General features: G+C 37.7%; 1 protein-coding gene and 1 pseudogene across 5 annotated transcripts in view; both read right to left on the reverse strand.

Annotated features, from left to right (window-relative positions):
* Nucleotides 1-22,774, reverse strand: part of TTC28 (tetratricopeptide repeat domain 28) — an 836,277-nt gene that overhangs the window by 283,379 nt on the left and 530,124 nt on the right. The window lies entirely within an intron of this gene.
* Nucleotides 8,079-8,959, reverse strand: LOC119519640 (annotated as a pseudogene).

Below are 22,774 nucleotides of genomic sequence, written 5' to 3' on the forward strand. Positions count from 1 at the left end.
AGCATAATCTAGTCTGTCCTGTTTGATATAAGAATAATTTAGAAAAGATTAGAAAATAAATGTTTAACATGATTAAAGAGATTAAAAAAAAAGAAGAGGCACTAGAAAGGAAGTGTTAGTACCAAATATATATCGTGTTTTTAAGAAATGTGACTGACATTGGGGGTTAAGAAATAGCACAGTAGCTAAAAGGGGACACAAAATCAAGGCATTTTTTTCATCAAGATAGAAGACCTGAACATGTTCATAGGCTGATAAGTGAAGAGGAAGAGGTTAAAAAAAGGTTTAACGATAGAAAAGAGACTATCACTAGCTTATTAACCTTACCTAAGTTCTTCAAGCAAATCTTATATGAAGTCTAGCTGATTTTTATCACCACTCTCCCCATAGAAATCCTTTCTTTCTCCATACTAATGAAAACCAGTGAGCATAGGACCCAGCAATTCTTCTCCTAGACATACACTCAGAAGAACCGAAAATAGAGACTCAAATAGATACGTGCACACCAATGTTTAGAGCAGCCTTATTGACAAGAGCCAAAAGGTGGAAACAACCCAAGTGCCCACCAAGCGATGCATGAATAAACAAAACGTGGCATATGCATGCAGTGGAATATTATCAGCCTTAAAAAGGAAAGAAGTTCTGGAACATGCTATAACATGGATGAATTCTGAACATATTATGCTTAGTGAAATAAGCCAGACACAAAAGGGCAAATATTGTATGATTCCACTTATATGAAATATCTAGACTAGGCAAATTCATAGAGATAGAAAGTAGAATAGAGGTTGCCAGGGGCTAGGGATGGGAGAATGGGGAGTAGATGCTTAGTGAATATAGTTTCTGTGTGGAGTGATGAAAAAGTTTTAGAAACAGACAGTGGAACAGTTGCATCACATTGTGAATGTAATTAATATCACTGAATTGTAAACAAAGTTGATTAAAATGGTTCATTTTAGGTTATATATATTTCACCACAGTAAATATTTTTAAAAAATCATTGAGTAAAACATCCCCATTTTTCCCCCAAAGAATAAAATACATGTCCCCTGTACTTAGTATTCCTGCCTTCCACTTTCATTAGCTGAATGTGCATAAGTAAAACACAATGGAGTGTCATGTTATAAAGGAAGTTTTTTTTCTACAATTACATCCAACCTGATAGAGAGGATCTTCAAAGATATATTTTCTTTTTTTTTTTTTTTTAATCTTCATTTTATTGAGATATATTCACATACCACGCAGTCATACAAAACAAATCGTACTTTCGATTGTTTACAGTACCATTACATAGTGGTACATTCATCACCCAAATCAATCCCTGACACCTTCATTAGCACACACACAAAAATAACAAGAATAATAATTAGAGTGAAAAAGAGCAATTGAAGTAAAAAAAAACACTGGGTACCTTTGTCTGTTTGTTTCCTTCCCCTATTTTTCTACTCATCCATCCATAAACTAGACAAAGTGGAGTGTGGTCCTTATGGCTTTCCCAGTCCCATTGTCACCCCTCATAAGCTACATTTTTATACAACTGTCTTCGAGATTCATGGGTTCTGGGTTGTAGTTTGATAGTTTCAGGTATCCACCACCAGCTACCCCAATTCTTTAGAACCTAAAAAGGGTTGTCTAAAGTGTGCATAAGAGTGCCCACCAGAGTGACCTCTCGGCTCCTTTTGGAATCTCTCTGCCACTGAAGCTTATTTCATTTCCTTTCACATCCCTCTTTTGGTCAAGAAGATGTTCTCTGTCCCACGATGCCAGGTCTACATTCCTCCCCGGGAGTCATATTCCACGTTGCCAGGGAGATTCACTCCCCTGGGTGTCTGATCCCACGTAGGGGGGAGGGCAGTGATTTCACCTTTCAAGTTGGCTTAGCTAGAGAGACAGGGCCACATCTGAGCAACAAAGAGGCATTCGGGAGGAGGCTCTTAGGCACAACCATAGGGAGGCCTAGCCTCTCCTTTCAAAGATATATTTTCAATATTTGACATATATTCTTTAGACTTGTTCTTTTCCTTTGTCATTTACCAGAGGTCATTTTGGGCAGGGCCAATAATTTCCCATTTTTATCTCAGTTGTATTAGTTTATAAGACTTACATATCTTTTTGCTAGTATTAGCACTTTTATATTTCAATTTCCCACTCACATTTATAACATAAGGGCAAAACGCAATAAAATATCCAAATAATTTCAGAAATTCACAAGGATGGCCATGAGAGAAGACATTTGCAATGTCTAAAGCTGGCAAGTGTCCTGAACTTTAAAGCATATGAGAAATGCTTGCAGATCAACAGGATGGCAGCTCCAATAAAACAGTGGGTAATAATTTATAGAAGAGGAAACTCAAAGACTAACAAGCATATGAATAGATGCTCAAATTAGTAATTAAGTAACTACTAATTAAGGAAATGCAAATTGAAAAAGCAAGGAAGAAATAACATAATATTTTTTAGGCCAACAAAAATTAGAAAGTTGAAAAATGCCAAGTGTTGATGATATGGGACATAGGAACCCTCATGCACTGTTGGTTGATGGAGGTATAGACTGATATATCTACTCCAGGGAGGGATCTGACAGTATTTGGTTAAATCAAGTGCATGCATATCCTATGACCTCACACTTCCACCTCTGAGTGTATATCCCAAAGAAATTTTCACACAGGTCCACAAGGGAACAAATATAAAGGCGATCTTTGAAGCACTGTTGTGGTGGAAAGTCAAAGGCAGTCTGGTTGTCCATCACTGGGGGAGTTAGGTGGTAAAACGAGGTAGATGCACAAGTATCGTGGACTAACAGCAACAGTGTTTTAGAAGCAACAGACCAGACACAAAAGGGCAACCGAATAGCAACATGGACTGATCTTAAAAACATAATGCTGAGTTTTAAAGAAAGGAAGACGTGAAAAGATATATATGCACAATGCTACTTAAATTTAAAATATCTAAACACAAAATAATATACATTTTATAAGAACACTTGCAAAACAAATGATTTACATAAAAAGCATTTGGTATGGGGAGAAGAGAAGAAGAGCAGAGAATAGGGGTAAAAATAAATTTAAAAAACAATAACATAAAGGGGTCTTGAACAGACCAATGTGAGAGTTTTATGAATTAAGTGAGAAGACTAATTAAACTCTCTGTACCTGAGGCTTGAACAAAGAGAAATGCTGCATATTTGTTAGAAACAAACTCATCGCTAAGTGTAAGAAGCACTCAGCTTATAAACTGATTCTGACATTGTCCTGAGTCTATGTTTACACAAAAGAACAGTTTAAATCCTAAGGAGTATACAAATAGACACAATAAAAATGATCACACCCTTGACCCAGCAGTATCACTACTGGGAATTTAATTTAAGAAAAATTCTTCAACATATGAATAAAATCCTTCATACAAAGATGGGTAAAGTTGCCATTTTAAAGCATCAAAAATTCTGATGCAGCCTTTACATCCCCAAATAGGAAAACAGTTCAACTTTGGCATAGCAGAGTATTATCTAGCCATTAAAAACACTAGCACAAAGATACTGAAGAAATAAGAGAAATGAATTATGAAATAATGTTTACTGGAAAAAAGGAAAAACATGACAATTTATATGTTAATCATTCATCATTTTATTCATACTGCTAACATTGGCATTTTCTGTTTATCCATCTGCCTTTCTCTCTGAACCATGAGCTCTTCAAGGGCAGGGATTGAATCTCGTTTATCTTTATATCCAAGTCATCACACACTGTTCCTAACCCATAGTAGGTGTTCGTTAAATATTTACTGAATGAATAAAAATGAATTTAATAAAACTTTTAAGATGCAAAAATAAACAATGTATACACAATCTGATACAATTTTTACTTCTATGTAAAACAACAATTTGTAACTGCAGTAATGGTAGCAATTTACCATTTTTTTACAGTTTAGACTTAGGTTACTAGAGATAACTAACTGATGTTCGGAAATACTTAGGTATGTCAAAAACCATGAAAAATGGCTGTCTCTAAAATATAAGACAAAAGCTAGAAAAATCTACTATAGACTAAATTAGAAAATCACATTTCTAAGAAAAAAAACTGTGTTGCATGTTCAATGGATAGAGCATCAAATATGAAAAGACAGCTCAGTGGGTTTGCATCATGATATTTTTTTAAAGAATTAGCCAGCCATATTTATGTATGATGGCTAGAATCCACTAAGAGCAGCTGTAATGGAAATGTCAGAAGAAAGTACTTCACTATTTGCCTTTAAAAGTGTTGTGCTGCATTTTAAAGACACTTAGATATTTGGCATTAAAAACTATGGTGACAGGGTCACATGCTTTCTCTCAGAGGAAATCTCAAGAAGAGGGGAAAAGGGCAGGAGGAGACACTGTCTGGCAGTACAGGTAGAAAGTCAGTTTTCAGCCCCAAATTCTCTACTCCTGATAATAGCAAATAAACTATCTATGCTTTTTTCAGAAAAATATTTTCCTTCAATTCAGATTTTTTCAGTTAATGCTGTGTTCCCTTGGATGAGTGCTTCAGAGAAAAGAGAGGAACAGATGTGGAAGTCTGGTAAAAATTTATTAGGAACTAGGGTAGTTTGTGCTTTCTTCAGGGCCAATCACGCATCCTAAAGCATAATCTCATGGGACATAAACATGCCTCTAAACAATTCTCTTTTTATGAAGTAGGACCAGAAGAGGTAGAAAACTAGTAGTTGTGATTTTGTTCTATAACATTTTACATTAAAGAGGACCAATTTTGGACTCACTCTCCAGGACACTACAACGTCCATTCTATTTAGCTAATGGAACAGAAAGGGTATATTTTGCCTATCTGGCAATGAATACATGTAGAAGTTTTTCTCTTGTTTTCTTTTCGATAAGTATATGATAGTAGAAAGGCATCCCAACAAGAAAATACAGCTGGAAAACAGCCCCTATTTCTTTGTGGTAAGATCTAGAATTATCGTTATAATATAAAGTCTTCTATCTAGGCTTCTACTGCTATTTGAAGAACAAAAAGAGGAAACTATTTTTAAACAGTTTTACTGAGATATATTCATACCCCATACAATCCATCCAAAATGTACAGTCATTGGCTCTCTGTATAATCACATAGTGGTACATGCTTCTTCAAAATCAATTTTAGAACATATTCATTACTCCAAAAGGAAAAACCCTTTATACCCCCCCCCCATTATTGATACTTAGCATTGGGGTGGTACCTTTGTTACAACTGATGAAAGAATATTAAGATATTACTTATAACTATAGTCCCTAGTTTGCATTAGGTATATTTTCCCCAAACACCAACCTATTATTAATACCTTGCAATAGTGACAAACATTTGTTCTAGTTCATGAAAGAACATTCTTATATTTGTATCATTACCCAGAGTTATCATTCACAACTGGGTTCTCTGTTAAATATATACACTCTGTGTATATAGACACACACACACGTGTGTGTTATATATATATGTATATATATACATATATGTGTATATATATGTGTGTATATATAACTGCTAAATATACACACACACACACACACACATATATATACACATCACATTTTGTTTATCCATTCATCAGTCGATGGACACTTGGGTTGTTTCCACCTTTTGACAATTGTAAATAATGCCACTATGAACATCGGTGTGCAAGCGTCAGTTCGCATTCCTGCTTTCAATTCTACTAGGTATATACCTAGTATGGGACTACTGGATCATATGGCAATTCTATACTTAGCTTCCTGAGGAACCGCCAACCTGTCTTTCACAGTGGCTCCACCATACATTCTCACCAGTAGTGAATAAGTGAGTGTTTCTATTTCTCTACATTCTCTCTAACATTTGTACTTTTCTGGTTTTTTTTTAATAGTGGTCATTCTGGTAGATGTGAAATGATATCTCATTGTGGTATTGATTTGCATTTCCCTAATAGGTAGTGATGATGAACATCTTTTATGTGCTTTTTAAACATTTTTGTATTTTCTCCTTGGAGAAATGTCTATTCATGTCTTCGCCCATTTTTAAATTAGGTTGTTTGCCTTTTTGTTGTTGAGTTGCAGGATTTCTTTATATATTCTGGATTATTATACCTTATTGGATATGTGGTTTCAGAATATTTTCTCCCATTGTGTAGGCTGCCTTTTCACTTCCTTCACAAAGTCCTTTGAAGCACTAAAGTATTTAACTTTGAGGAGGTCCCATTTATCTATTTTTTCTTTTGTTGCTTGTGCTTTTGGGGTAAAATCTAAGAAACCAGAGCCTACCACAAGCTCTTGAAAATGCTTCCCTACATTTCCTTCTGGGAGTTTTATGGTCCTGGCTCTTATATTTAGGTCTTTGATCCAGTATGAGTTAATTTTTGTATATGGTATGAGATAGAGGTCCTCTTTCATTCTTTTGGATATGGATATCCAATTCTCCCAGCACTATCTGTTAAAGAGACTGTTCTGTCCCAGTTGAGTGGACTTGGCAGCCTTAACAAAAATCAATTGACCATAGATGTGGGAAACTATTTCTGAACTCTCAATTCAATTCCATTGATCAATATATCTATCCTTATGTCAGTGCCATGCTGTTCGCCCCCCCACCTTGTTTCATTAATGTGGCGTATTATAGTAATTAATTTTATTATGTTGAACCACCTTGTATACCTGGGATAAAACCCACTTGATCATGATGTCTAATTCTTTTCATGGGCTGTTGGATTCAATTTGCAAGTATTTTGTTGACAATTTTTGCATCTATAATCATTAGAAAAATTGGTCTGTAATTTTCTTTTCCGGTAGTATTTTATCTGGCTTTGGTATTAGGGTGATGTTGTCTTCATAGAATGAATTAGGTAATTTCCTTCCTGTTCAATTTTTTGGAAAAGTTTGAGCAGGAGCAGTATTAATTCTTCTTGGAATGACTGGTAGCATTCACCTGTGAAGCCATCTGTTCCTGGGCTTTTCTTTGTTGGGAAGTTTTTGATGACTGATTCCATCTCTTTACTTTGTCATTGTTCTGTTGAGGTCTTCAGTTTCTTCTAGAGTCTGTGTTGGTTGTTCTTGTGCTTCTAGGAATTTGTCCATTTCATCTAAGTTGTCTAATTTGTTGGCATACATTTATTCTTAGTGTACTCTTATGATCCTTTTTATTTCTGTGGTATCAATAGCAACATTCCTGCTCTGGTTTCTGATTTTTTTTATTTGCCTCTTCTTTTTCTTTGTCAGTCTAGTTAAGGGTTTGTCAGTTTTATTGATCTTCTCAGAGAACCAACTTTTGATTTCGCTGATCCACTCTACTGTTTTTTCTTCTCAGTTTCATTTATTTCTGCTCTCATCTGTTCTTTCTTTCCTTCTGTTTGCTTTGAGCTTGGTTTGCTGTTCTTTTTCTGTTTCCTCCAGGTGTGCATTCAGGTCTGATCTTAGCTTTCTTCTTTTTTAATAAAGGCATTTAGGGCTATAAATTTTCCTCTCAGTGCTGCCTTTGCTGTATCCCATATAAGCTTTGATATGCTGTGTTCTTGTTTTCATTCGTCTCGAGATATTTACTGATTTTTCTTGCTATTTCTTCTTTGAACTACTGATTGTGTAAGAGAGTGCTGTTTATCCTCCATATTATTTGTGAACTTTCCAGTTCTCCACCTGTTAATAATTTCCAGCCTCATTCCCTTAGGGACAAAGAAAGTGCTTTGTATAATTTCCATCTTTTTAAATTTATTGAGATTTGTTTTGTGATTCAATATGTGGTCTATCCTGGAGAATGATCCAAGTGCACTTGAGAAGAATGTATATCCTGCTGTTTTGGGGTGCAATGTTGTCTATATATCTGTTAGGTCTAGTTCGTTTATCATATTATTCAAGTTCTCTGTTTCTTTATTGATTCTCTGTCTAGATGTTCTATCTATTGATGAGAGTAATATACTGAAGTGTCCAACTATTTTGTAGAGACATCTATTTCTCCCTTCAGTTTTGCCAGTGTTTGCCTCATGTATTTTGGGGCCCCCTGGAAGGTGCATAATTTATGATTGTTATTTCCTCTTGGCTGACTGCCCCTTTTATTAGTATATAGTGTCCTCTTTCTCTTATAACACTTTTTTTCACAAATAAGACTTTATTTTGTCTGAATTTTTAAAACAGATTCTTGGACTGGTGGCTCATAACCATCAGCTTGTTCCACTTTAGCATCCATCTCATCTCCAGCTGCTTTTCCAGAACTACTAACTTCACCGTGAAGCTCCATGAGTTTTCCCAATTCAAACTTGGGCTTCTCCAGCATTTTTACTTTTTAATAAACACATCATAAAGAGGATAGATAGATGCTCCATGAGTTTTCCCAATTCAAACTCAGGCTTCTCCAGCATTTTCACTTTTTAACAAACACATCATGAAGAGGATAGACAGATTGGCAAGCCTTTTCTATGTCTTTACCAATGTTGTCTGGAATCAATTTAATGACCACTTGTTTCAAGTCATTTGTCTGCACCTCTTGGGTCATGATTTCCATCATCTTCTTCCAGATTTGGCAGACCTGTTGCTGCTGAGTGTAAGAAGTCTTCCAAATGTGATTGTTGTGTTTTTTGATAAAACCAACACAGAACAGATGAAGCAAATAACCATTGGTAGTTTTGACATCGACATGAGCTTCAATCATGGTCTGCCATTTTTTGACCATGGAACACATTTTGTCACGGGTAAGATACATGCCATGGAAATTGGTTAGGTAGTTTTTGCCCTGCACATCCTCAGTCATTAGCCTGAATTTTCTAAATGCAACTTCATCATTCTGCAGATCAGCAAGGCTCACTTCAAAAACACAACCCTTAAGGCCACCAGATGCAATTTTGGTTCCTTGAGTCCTTATAACTAGTGTTTTTCCAGTATTTCTTACATTAAACATTGCTGGTGATTTCATATCGTACCAATTTTTCTTAGAAAATGGATCAACCACTTTCTTCTTGGCTCCTTTTTTGCCACCTTTTGTAAGGTGCTTATTCTTGCCAACCACAATAGTGCTGCTCAGAGAGCTAAAAGGGCTCTTATAACATTTTTGTATTTAAAGTCTATTTTGTCCAATAATTAGTATAGCTACCCCAGTTCTTTTTTTGGTTGCTGTTTGCATGAAATATCTTTGTCCAACCTTTCACTTTCTCCCTATTTGTGTCTTTAAGTTAAAGGTGAGTCTCTTGTAGATAGCATATAGACGGATCATGCTTTTTAATCCTTTTTGCCAATCTGTGTCTTTTGATTGGGGAGTTTAATCCATTAACATTCAATAATATAACTGTATAGGTAGTACTTACTTCACCATTTTATCCTTTGTTTTTTAAATGTCATATTTTGTTTTTGACTCTCTTTTTACCCTTTTAGTTACCCTTAGTGATAATCTTCAATTCTACACTCTCCTCCAGACTTCTCTCTCTCTCATCTTTTCTTTACAGCTTGCAGAATTCCCTTTAGTATTTTTGTAGGGCAGGTCTCTTGTTGATGAACTCTCTCATCAACTGATCACAACTGATCTGTGATATTTTAAACTCTCCCTCATTTTTGAAGGACAGTTTGCCAGATAAAAAATTTTGGGCTGGCAGTTTTTTCTCTGTCAGTATACTAAATATATCATACCATTCCCTTCTTGCCTCCATGGTTTCTGATGAGAAATCAGAATTCAGCCTTATTGCATTTCCCTTGTATGTGACAAATTGCTTTTCTCTTGCTGCTTTCAGGATTCTCTCCTTATCTCTGGCATTTGACATTCTGATTAGTATGTGCTTCAGAGTAGGTCTATTAGGACTTATTCTGTTTGGACTATTTGCACTTCTTGAATATGTATATTTATGTCCTTCATAAGAGTTGGTAAATTTTCAGCCATTATTTCCTCAAATATTCTTTCTGTCCCTTTGCCTTCTCTTCTTCTGGGACACCCATGATGCGTATGTTTGTTCGCTTTGTGCTGATATTCAAATCCCTGAGATCCTGCTCATTTTTTTCCTAGTCTATTCTCTATCTGTTCATTTATCTGTAAGATTTCAACTGTCCTGTTTTCTAGCTCACTGATTCTTTGTGCTACCTGTTCAAATCTGCTGTTGTATGCTTCTAGTGTAATTTTAATCTCTTACATTGTGTCTTTCATTCGCATCATTTCTGTTTTGTTTCTTTTTATATTTTCACATTCTTCTTTGTGCTTAGACAGTGTCTTCTTAATATCTTTTATCTCTTTAGCCATATTTTCCTTCCTCTCCTTGAATTGATTTAGGAAATTTGTTTGAACTTCAATGATTAGTTGTTTCAAATATTGTCTCTCATCTGAAGTTTTTATCTGTTCCTTTGGGCCATATCTTCCTGTTTCTTAGTATGGCTGGTTTTCTCATTGATTGGCTATGTGCTAAGGCTCTTCTTTGTTACTTGCTTTAACTTATTCTAGACCTTTAGAATAGTTTATATTTTAACTGATCAGAGTTTTCAGCTCTTAGTCATCTGAATCTTGCCCTGGATATACAGTACAATTTTTGAGATTGCACTATTTCTGCAATTGCTTTATCCCTTCTTGTCCCCTGTTCCTCTTCCAGGAATGTTGATCTGTTCAGTTTGTTTTCTATTTGCCTCTATATGTTTTTATCACTCCTTTTAACCTCCAGCTGCTTTTGCCTGGAGGGCAAATTCTGGGAGGAAGGTCACTCTGGAGAGGACATTTCCAAGTCAGTTTTTCCCACTCAAAACAGGGCCAGAGGGATCCACAATGGGGATGTAGATTGGTTCCAAAGTGCCCTGGGTAGGAGACAAGGATGGACACCCAACTTCTCTGTTAGCTCCCCAAATCTGTGCTTTCCTGGCCTGCCAAGAAGATGGCTCTCTTCAGTCAACTGTTTCCCACAGTCCTAAGGTAGTACTGTGCCTTTTATTCTCAACCAACTCTGCTCCTGCCAGGGTTGTGGTTGAAACAGAGGCTGCCAGCTGCTTTTGACCAGGGCAGGTTGATACCATAGCTCAGATCCCAGACCCAGTAATCTGAATTCTCTAATAAAAAGCTGCAAACTGTGCTAGGCCATGCTGCCCACCTTTTCCTGGGGAAGGGCTGCCCTTCAGCAAATTGTTCCCCACCATCCCAAGAAGGCACTCTGTCTCTAATTCAGCCCCACTTCTACCCCTGCCAGGGTTGGGACTGTAAGAGAGGCTGCTGGCTGCTTTCTGTCCTGGGGGACTTGAATCTGTAGCTGTCCTCAGAGCTGGGACCCAGGAATCTGAATTTGCTAATCAGAGTTGGTTTCTAGTCAGGCACCTGCCCTGCTCTTGGGGAAGAACTGCCCTTCAGCAAACTGTTCCTCACAGCCCTGAGATGTTACTGTGTCTCTAAACCAGCCCCATAGAAACCTATTTTTAACATGATAGATTTGGAAAACAAAAGGCAAAACAAAACAAAACAAAACAAAACAAAAATCAAGAAACCAAACAACAAGCTTTGCATAAACAAAACAAAACAACAATAATGAAACCTGTAATTGGAAAAATAGCATCCCTAAAATGAATCTGTTCCTTTTACATAACTTGTTTGGCATGATTTGGACCTAGCAACTACTTGCATAAGGAATGACATGCAAGTGTCTTCTGAATTCAGGACCAATTCAGCTATAGACGGAGGGGTCACTGTCAGGTGAAGTCATAGGGTTGCCCTTTTCTGTTGACATTGGTAGTAATTACCAGGGAATGTAGCACCAATAAGATAAGCACCATTGGCCTGCTCCTATTTCAGAAGCATAATTGCCTCCTCCCTCCCTATCTCATTCTTGGCACTGAAAAGGAAACTGTCACCACATTCATTAAACCAGGGATTCCCTAGAGGAGAACCTCCTGCCATGCTTCTGCCTCTGCTCTCTTGCCTGGCCCACTTGGGGTGGTAAAAATCTGTACATTTCTTCCTAGCTAGACTCATGAATACCTTCTATTTAGACTCTCTTGATTTCTCCCCAGGATAATTTGCTCATTCTATAAATAGTTATCGAGTGCATATGTGTGACATACTATTCTAGATGCTGGGGACAACACTAGGAGTAGAAGGAGAAAGACAATAAAAATATTAAATTAGTCAAAGAAACAGTTAGTATAGTAGATGGCAACAGTATTGTGGAAAAAAATAGGGAATATCAGCAAGGGTTACAGTTATAAACAGGATCATCAGAGCAAGCCTCGACAAGAAGGTCAAGTGTGACTGGAGCAAGGCGTGGAGGAGTGGGAGAGGAGATAGGATAGAAAACTGGGGACCAGGCCTTGAGGGTCTTGTAGGACACTGTAAAGGTCTTGGTTTTTATTCTGCTTGAGATAGGAAGCTATGTTGATGGTCTTGAGCAGCAAAAAGCCATACTCTGCCTGACTTAATATTTTAACTGTATACTTCTGGTTGTTGTGTGGAGAAAGAACTGTAGGGATGAAGGAGGAAACCAGAGACTAGTTTGGGAACTTTTACAATAATCCAGCAGATGGATGATGGTGACTTAGACCAGACAGCAGTAGTGGACGTGTAAGAAGTGAGCTTCTGTATATATTCTGAAGATGAAGCTAAGAAAATGTGCAGATTGTTTGGATGTGATGTGAGAGGGGAAAAAAATATAAAAGGAATCAAGCAACTGGAAGAATGGGGTTGCCATTAACTGAGATGGGAAGCCTGCAAAGTAGAGTGACTTGGGGCTGGGGAGAAGGTCAGAAGATTTGTTTTGGACATGTTAAGCTTGGGAGTTCAGTCTGACATGCAAAAAGAAAAGTGGATAGACACCTAGATACATAACTCAGGAGTTCAGGGAGAGGCAGAAAATATAAACATGGAAGTCATCACCATTCAGGTGGTATGAAAAGATATGAGACCACTTGAGAGCACCAAAGGAATAAGCAGAGACAGGGAAGAGCTGAGATTCTGGAAGTCCTGGGGTACATCAATATCTCAAAATTGGAAAGAGGAAGAAACATCAAAGGAGTTCTGAGAAGGAGTGACCAGTGAGGCAGAAGAACAAACCAGAGAGCTAAGGGAAAAACGTTTTCAATGAGGAGAAAGTGATCAACTGCATCAAATGCTGCTAATATGTCCAATATGGACTAATAGCATGAGGACTGAGAATGGATCGAAGTATGTGGCAACACCAAAGTCATCAGTGACCTTGACAAGGGCAGTTACAAGAAGGGGCAGAGGTGGAAGACTAAATGAAGTATGTGTAAGAAGAGAAAGGGAGAGAAATTAGAACCAGTGATAGGTGACAACTCCTTTGAGAATTTTGCTATAAAAGGAGGAAGAGGGTCAGTAGCCAGAGGAGGAATTAATATCAAGAAGATTGTTTAGTGTTAGCTTGGTTTTATTTTTTAAGATATGAGAATTAATGAATGCAATCAGATAGGAATGATACCTAGAAAGAGAAAAATAAGTGACATAGGAATAAAAGAAGAAAATTGCTGAAGCACTGTCCCTCTGGAATGAAGAGTCCAGTTCATCTATAACACAAGAGGGAAGGCAGACTGTCTTGGAACAGTTGTTGGCAGTTGCACAAACAGGGGTATGTATTCTTTTCTGATTGCTTCTCTTTTCTTCATAAAAAGAGAAGGAAAATAATCAGCTCAAAGTGAGAGTGGGGGAGGAATTAGTTGTGTAGGAGAGTGGGAGACTAAATGGACAAGGAATCTGTAATATGACTGCCAGGCAACACTAAGGGACCTCTTGCAGTTTGTGATGATAATCTTTTTTTAATGCAATTTTATTGAAATATATTCACACAACATAAAATCCATCCAACGTATACCATCAGTGGTTCATAGTATCATCATATAGTTGTGCAATCATTTCTACAATCAATTTTTGAATATTTTCATTACTCCAAAATAAAGAAAAAAATAAAAATAAAAAAGACACCCAAAACATCCCATATCCCTTATCCCCCCTATTATTTATATATATTTTTGTCTCTATTTTATTACTTATCTGCCCATACACTGGATAAAGGGAGTGTCAGTCAAAAGGTTTTCACAATCACACAGTCCTACGAGAAAGGCTATATAGTTACAAAATCATCATCAAGAATCAAGTCTATTAGATTACAGTTCAACAGACTGAGATATTTCTTTCTAGCTATTCTAATACACTAGAAACTAAAAACAGAATATCTATATAATGCATAAGAATAATCTCTGGAATGACTTCTTGACTATATTTATAATCTCTGAGCCACCGAAACTTTGTTTCATTTCTTTTCTCCCTTTTGGTCAAGAAGGCATTCTCAATCCCACAATGCCAGGGCCAGGCTCATCCCTGGGAGTCATGTCTCACATTGCCAGGGAGACTTACACCCCTGGGAGTCATGTCCCTGGTAGGGGGGAGGGTAGCGAATTTATTTGCAGAGTTGGCTAAGAGAGAGAGGTCAAAATGAGCAATCAGAGGGGTTCTCTGGGGTGACTCTTAGCCATAATTATAAGATATGAGAATTAATGATTACATGCAGAAAGGAATGATACCCAGCAGAAAGAGAAAAATAAGTGACACAGGAGTAAAAGAAGAAAATTGCTGAAGCAATGTCCCTCTGGAATGAAGAAAGAGTCCAGCTCATTTATAACACAAGAGAGAAGGCAGACTGTCTTGGAACAGCTGTTGGCAGTTGCACAAACAGGGTGTATGTATTCTTTTCTGCCCAGTGAAGTAGAACAAACCAGAGAGCTAAGGGAAAAAACTTTTCAATGAGGAGAAAGTGATCAACTGTGTCAAATGCTGCTAAAATGTCCAATATGGACTAATAATGTGAGGATTGAAAATAAAAATAGTAAATTAGTCAAAGATACAGTTAGTATAGTAGATGGCAACAATATTGTGGAGAAAAATAGGGAATATCGGCAGGGGTTCCAGTCATAAACAGGATGATCAGAGCAGGCCTTGATGAGAACGTCAAGTGTGACTGGAGCAAGGCGTGGAGGAGTGGGAGAGGAGATAGGATAGAAAACTGGGGACCAGGCCTTGAGGGTCTTGTAGGACACTGGGGTGACTCTTAGCCATAATTATAAGATAAGAGAATTAATGATTGCATGCAGATAGGAATGATACCGAGCAGAAAGAGAAAAATAAGTGACATAGGAGTAAAATCTCCATGGAAGCATTCAGTCAAGAGGTCACACCCTAATCAAAAAGATTAATCACTCTGCCCCCATAAGATTGCATTAAAGAATATGGCTTTTTCTGGAGGAAATTATATATATCCAAACTGGTACAGTAAGCAAGGAAATGGTTATGACTGATCATGAAATCTAAGCTGAGGAGAGATGTCAGAGACAGAGAAAAGGTGATATAACCAGTGAAAATGCAGATTGAAGGGTTCACAGTGCATGGGTCAAGGACTGTCTCAGTTGAGACACTAGAAGAAGTAAGCTAGAAAGCTAAGAGGTGGTGGTCAGTATGAGCTGGTTTAAAGATTGAGATTGTGGAGGAGTTTCAGTTATTAGTCATGACAAGAGAGAGATATGGTCATGGGCTTGAGTGTGTTAGGCAGGGTGAGTTAAGAAAATGAGAGGCCAGGGCGTTGTGAGGATCATCTATATTATGTGAAGAGAGTAATAGGGATCCAAGAGCTGAAATCACTGAGAAATAAGGGAGAAGGACCCAGAGGATGCTATTTCCCTGCAGCAGTGAGGGACAATAGATGATCGAGTCTGATCACAAGAGGTTTCTAAGGAGGGGGATGGATGGCCTGAAGGTAGTCATGAAGAGTGTGAAGGACCCCCATGGCACAACCAGGCCCAGCAGTGCAAGACTGTTGGAGAAGCAAAAGCAGGCACATTTGAGAAGGCTGTAGGGGGGCAGGGTCTTCAAGAGAGATCCAGGTTTTGATTAGAGCAAAAAGGTAAAACACAGAGGATTCTGCTCATGATGGACCATGAATTCCAGAGGTCACAGCGGAGGTGGAAAGGGTGGGAGACAGGGACAGAACAGGTGATGTGCAGAGCTACTTGGGGACTAAAATGCAGATGAGAAGGGGATAAGTGTGGAATCTAAGGCTCCCTCTGGTGTCTGATATAAATAACAATTAAAGGTATAATGAGATATGTCCTGGTGCACTAAAGGCAAATGGTGGTAACAACCTGTGAATGTCAGGAGGTGGGAGGGTTGGGAGAATGGCTTTCCTTTTTGAAAGGAAAAAGATGGAAGCAAGAAAGACTGAATTCTCAAGGGTAATATAAATTTTAAAACATTTATATAGTTCAAGATACTATTCTGTCCACACCATAATTGTTTCCAGAAGTAAAAATCTGAAAGTAAGAAATCACTGTCCACTCACATTTAGGTAATTAATGTAGCTGAAAGTGTCTCCCAAACCAAATTTCCATTATTCCATCATTTTCTCTCCTTAGTGTCTTGCTATATGAGTCTTCACTCTCTGGGCACACGTGTTTGAAAGCAAACCTACTGTGAGTGAGGGATCTGGATTCTAATTCCAGTTTTGCCAGTTTCAGGACTTTGTGCTAGTCACTTAGTTTCCAGGTCCCAGGTTCTCATGTAGAAACTTAAGGAAACTTAAGGAACTGGGCAAAGTTTGCACTTCCTAAATGTTTATGATGTAGATAGACTAATACTATACTGATAGATGTTAGTAGATATGGTACATGAAAAGGATTAAAATAAATTAAAGTAACCTACCTTACTTAATGCCTCTCTTTACGATTAACAAAATGCCTCAGCACATTTAAGGTTATCAGAAATCTTGTAGTAAAGAAGCTCTCTAAACTGACTTTTTAACCTTGGATTTCATCACACACCTACTAGTCCATAGAACCCTTTTATTATTGGGACACCTTCTAACCTCTTACAGAATACAGTTCAAAACCTAGTCCAAGAAACACTGGGCTATATGGTATTTAAGGTCCTTTGAGATCTAATATTCCAAGATTCTTTATTAGAAATGTTTAAGACAGGACTCCAAATAAGCCAACAATATACAGGTTCAATGAAGTGTTTTGAAAAATAGATGAAACAACTTCAGATTTCAGATGTGTATCCCTTCCCTTGCTACAGTGAAATAATAACAAGGAGAAGGGTATCAGGAGTACTGGAAAGTGAAGTCAGAGCTAAAATCTCCCTCAATCTACTGGGATGCTAGGCAATATCAAAGTTAAGGGCAACACTTCAAGCAGAGAGTGGTTCTTGTTTTTCACAAAAGGGTAGTTTTACATCTTGAACTATTACAACAACTAACACAACTCTGCAGTCATTTAAATCTGACACAAATGTTTATTTATCTCAGCTACTATCTTTGTAAATTAGACTTTATGCAAACAACAGCTCTGAGCCACTAAACTAGAAAAACTGAGTTTTCCACACTTCAGCAAGACTAAATTAAAGTTCCATCTTTCAAAGCAATATATTCATTATCCAGTTTGTTTCTTTGAACTTCTCTTATTCACATCAAAGTATTTCAAGTAAGTCTTGTATGTCCATACTATCTCTTAATCACTAAAACTTAATATAAACTAACAGTCTCTTTCTATACCTTCATCTCTGATAAAACGAAGTATGAGATTTCCTTCTCAAAGTTAAAAAAATGCATAAAATAAAATCTATGCTAATGGGAGCCCTAGACTGACAGATCTAGGGATAAGACTGCTCAGTATTCCAGCAGCAGTGACTGGCTCTCTCACGTGTTATATACAAATAACTCAGTTAATCCCTTCGGCAGGGACTGGCCAAACATTGGCCTAATGGGTCTGATTTTTCTCTCTTAAGGGCAGGTAAACAAGCCAAACGTGTCCTTCCAGAAAGGAGAACCAGAACTTTTCTTATGGGGCTGGTTCATGAGACCTGAGAATGACTACCAGAAGTAAAACTCTCATGAGATCATGAGAGGGTAAATGTGGTTGACAAAGTAAGCATATCAGGTACATGGTGGAAGCCAAATGATAGAATCTAACTAAATAAGGGTTGGGTGTGCAGAACAGGGCTGTGCCATGAATTAGGACCGGCAAAGACAAGGAAGAGGACAGGCAAGCAGAAGGTGATCGGTAAGATTTCCAGAATCAGGGATGAGATGTCCAAAATGACTTTTAAGCAAGCCCCCAGATAGGCTTTGCTGGTAGGGGGTTGGGGAGATGAGAGGCAGACTCACCTCAAGGGACTGGGAGGATACAGGTACTAAGCCTGATATCTGTGGAACCCAGCCTGGTGACTTCTCAGCATCATCCTGAGCACTTTTTAAAAACACAGATTCTGGGTCCCATACCAGATTTACTAAATCAAATTTTCTGGCCTAACAGCTCACACAAGTAATCTGAAACAAATGGCCAATTAATCTGTCATATTACAGTATAAAATCAGCGAGAATTAAATTAAATTTAGAACAAATGATCTAAAATCTTGTTGTAAAAAAAGTATGTCCACCTTATCAAAGAGGTATCTAAAATGAATCATTTAGCTACACAGCAAATGCGGTAGAAGAAATGACCTGTCAGGAAGGGCCACTGCAATGGCAAACAGCATACATGGGCATATTCCATTTATGCAACTTACAAATGCCCCACCTAAAAGAAAAGCAAATCCTGTACTACTTCACTCTATTACTGCCAGGCCCATCCTATCCCCTCAGCTACACATACTGCATCAACTTGACCATGCCAGGACACACTCCCCTGCAGGGAGGACTGGAGAGCACCCGTTTCCTTTCTGTCTAGACAGTTCCAAATCACTACTGCTAAAATACCCCCCTAAACTGACAAGCAGTTTATAAGGACTTTCAAGACTCAAGGCCCAGGCAGGCTGGTGTGTGTGAGATACTCAGAGCTCCCACAGGCTAGAAGTTCCATCCTTGGAGAACTGGGGTCAAGCTCTCATAGGGGCCAGGCAAGGCATAATTATTATTACTAAATTGTTCAATCCCAGGAGCTAATCACTATTTCTAATATAGTTTTCTTAAGGGTAAAATGTTATAACCAACCAATTTCCAAGTCAATTTTAGAATACAACTTAAATTTTTAAGTCTGGGGATATCAACTTTAATTAAAAGCTGATATTTGAAAGAGCCATTTGGAAAATTCTCTGCATAACTTCTGCAAACTAGATACAAGAGTATCTGAGATGGCTCTTTTTTATATATATATTATAAAATGCAGAGATGCTAATAATGGTAACTTGCTGCTCTAGAGATTGTGCAAATGCAAAGCAGATGGGTCTTATTGGGTGGTTTGAGGCCTGTCCTTATTCTCTCCACTCCTATTTTCCTCTGAGAGTTTTGCATGGCATCAATGATTTATTTTATGTTGATAATGCCCAAGTCTTCATTTCTAGCACTGATCTGAGCTCCATTTCTATCTACTACAAACTTCCACCCACAGACCACCTCAAAACTATAATGTTAAAAAGTCACTGTATCTTTTTCTATTCCTTCTTCCTACTTCACAGTTTTGCCATGGTATTCTGTTTTCCCAAATCACTAATTTTTCTTTTTTATTGAGGTAAAATTCACATACCATAAAATTAATCATTTTAACATATACATTTCAGCAGTATTTAGTACATTCAGCATCATCACCTCTATCTTGTTCCAAAATATTTTCATCATCTCCAAAGGAAACCCCATACCCATCAAGCATTCTCCTCCCTGACCTCGGCCCCTGTAACCACCATTTACTTTCTGACTCTGTGGATTTATCTCTTCTGGATATTTCATATCAAGGGAATCATACAATTGTGATCTTTTGCCTGGCTTCTACACTTACAAATCACTAATTTTAAGTTACTCTTGGAATCTTCTCAAATTCATTTACCACAAAAATCTAATCTATTGCCAAGTACTGCCATTTCTTACTTAAATATGTCTCTCAGAATCTCTCAATTGCTACTACCCTCACCCAGTTTAGTGCCTCCTGGTTTCCTGCTGGAATCTTTGACCCCACCCAGCTCAGTCCATCTGATGCTCACTGTCTCCTTGATCTGATCTCCCAAACCACACCATATCCTCTGGGAGAGGAGAGTCCATGTCTCCAGCTCCGTTTATTTCTCAGGCACATTCGGCATCATATATACTCCATAAAGGCTTGTTTGACTGACCAAGGCTCATGCGTATGCCTTTCACCAAGTTACTTCCCCAGATCAAGAATTTATGACGGCTCTTCCTTACCTTTTATGTGAAGCACACAATTTTCTTTTATTCATAATTTATGTCACTCCTCCTCCTAATTACCTCTACTTCTCAATAAGCACTTTCTTGGACAATGACTTTACTTTCCCTCCTCTGGGCACCTGTTCAAACTCTTACCTCCACTGGAGTTGCCCTATTCTCCCTCTCTTTCTGCCAATGCAATCCTTTTCAATCTTCAAAATCAACCTGAAGTTCTACAACTTATAGGATAAAAGAAATAAGTAATAGACCTCTGAAAACTGAAAAGGCCTTTCATGATTACCAAGCTCAGTGGGATCCCTGGACCAGGTGCATCAGTATCACCTTTCAACTTGTTAGAAATGCAAATTCTTGGGCCCCGCCACAGTCCTGCTTAATCACACACTCTAGGAGTGGGGCCCAGCAATCTGTGTTTTAACAAGCCTCCAGGTGATGCCAATGCACACTGAATGTTACCCATGCACATTATTTACAGACCAGGAAATCACAGAGTAAAGAGTGATTTATCTAAGCCAAGACTAGAGCCCAGGCTTCCTGATTCACTGTACTGTTCTTTCTCACTAGAACATTCAACGGGAATTCAATCAGCACTTAGTAGTTCCTCCTGCACTTTCTTCAGTGCCACAATTTTAATCGTGGCTTCTCCCATTATAATGTAAATTCTTACTCACAAATAACTAACATATTTTGAAAACCAAATTCCATATAGGGTTTGTAGATTACTGGACTCACAGCAGACGATAAATAGTAACACTTGATTGCTTTGAAGTCATGGCCTTCTTTTATGGTTAAAAATAAATAATACACACACAAAAAACTACACTGGAAAAATAACATTTATAGTAATTTATATGATTTTCCCAAGACAAGTTAATGGCACTAGGGTTGTAGGCTTACTCTTTAAAATCTTCATAATTGTCCTGGAATCAGCTCTCATTAAAGGTTTACTATCATTCACTAATCTTTCAACAAATTATTAATGACCTCCTGCTGATGGTGATGAATAAGAGATGAATGAGACAGTTTCTGGCATCAAGAGATAAGTAATAATAATAGCTAAAATCTATTAAAACCTTACTATGTAGTATGCATAATGTTAATGTGTTACGTGCATTTAATCTCTTTTGGACTCTGTGAAGTATGTTCTGTTTTTATACCCATTTTACATATGAATAAACAAAGGCATAGAGAGGTTGAACAGCCAACAACTTTTTTAACACAACAAAAGCTGTATTACATTTGTGCTTCAAATATTGCAATACATTCTGTGCACTAGTTCAAAATAAACATTTCATGACAAGTGACACAAAAGCGAATAGCAAGCAAAAAAAATCCAGCAATATGTACATTACTTTTTTCTCTAATAAAAAAAAATTCAACTCTGAACTGGGGAAATTTCACTACAAAATGCAAAAATTTGCCTTTTATTCCATATAACCATCCTGCTTTCCTACATCAATGCTATTCACTAAGTTCCTGTATCAATTCTTATATACATGTGAATCAAAAAATTATTAAAAAAACAGTGCTTTGTATTCTTTAAAAGGTGATGTTGATAGATGAGAGAGCCTGAAATGCATACGTTTCCTTCATTAAACCTTCTTCATTGTCTATCTGGCAAAGGATCATGCTGAGGTAGTATTTAAGGAAGGCTGAGCTGAAAGGCTGCAGCTTGAACGAAGTCTTGATAGCAGAATACAAGTAGTAGCGGATTAGTCAGGCTAGAAGATAGGAGTCATGAGCAGGGTGGTAGTAAATGATGGCGGAAAGGCAATTAGGGGCCAGATCACGAAAGGCCATGCCTAATGAGTTTAGACTTTGACTTGAGGGCTATAGTGAGTCATTGGTGGACTTGAAACAGGGGAGTATTGTGCTTAGTCTTGCACTTTGAAATTTCACTCAGACGTTTTAATGAGAATGGAGAAGGGAGGCAGAAAGGACAATTCAGAGGCTATTGTCATGGTCAGGCCTCTTCCATCATTTGTTTAATGCATGGAACATAAGTAAAAAATTTAAATGTGTTCAGAAAAAGATGATGAGGGTCTCCATGGCAGAAGTTCTGGGATGTTGAAGAAAGGATGTTTAAAAGATAAAGATGATATAGATGTAATATATTTATTATACATTCCCCATCAGCCTGGAAGCAGCCTTGGTTGTGGAGCATGGGAAGTCTGCATACCTGCCAGGTTTCTGCACTAGGCATCAGCAGGACCAGAGAGACCACGTGGGAGGGAGAGGAGATGAAGAGCCTGGGTTAGACCTACTGAGCTGAAGGTGCCTGTGACACACACTGGGAGAACTGTACAGAAGGAAGTCTGAAACATGGTTTTGAATTAATAGTAAGTACTAGGGTAAAGATACATCTCTAGCGATTTCTAAGTCATTCCTCCCTTGTTCCTCACAGATAACAGTACTGAAGATTAGGTTCAACCACATGAAACTGCTGATATTCAACCATTTTTTGATCTACAAAAATGGTAATTTCAACAAGATATTCAAATTCATCCATGAGCTCTTTGAAAATAAGAGATTATGTAGATACATTAGTATTTCATAGATAGCCTAAAAGAAATAAAGTGACCAACATACATTTATGGATCATTGTTTTTTATGTGGTTTTCTGAAATTACCATTATTAGCAACTTACACAAATTACACGATTAACGGAACTGTA

The sequence above is a fragment of the Choloepus didactylus genome, chromosome 23, assembly GCF_015220235.1.
Source record: "Choloepus didactylus isolate mChoDid1 chromosome 23, mChoDid1.pri, whole genome shotgun sequence".
NCBI classification, from domain to species: Eukaryota; Metazoa; Chordata; class Mammalia; order Pilosa; family Megalonychidae; genus Choloepus; species Choloepus didactylus.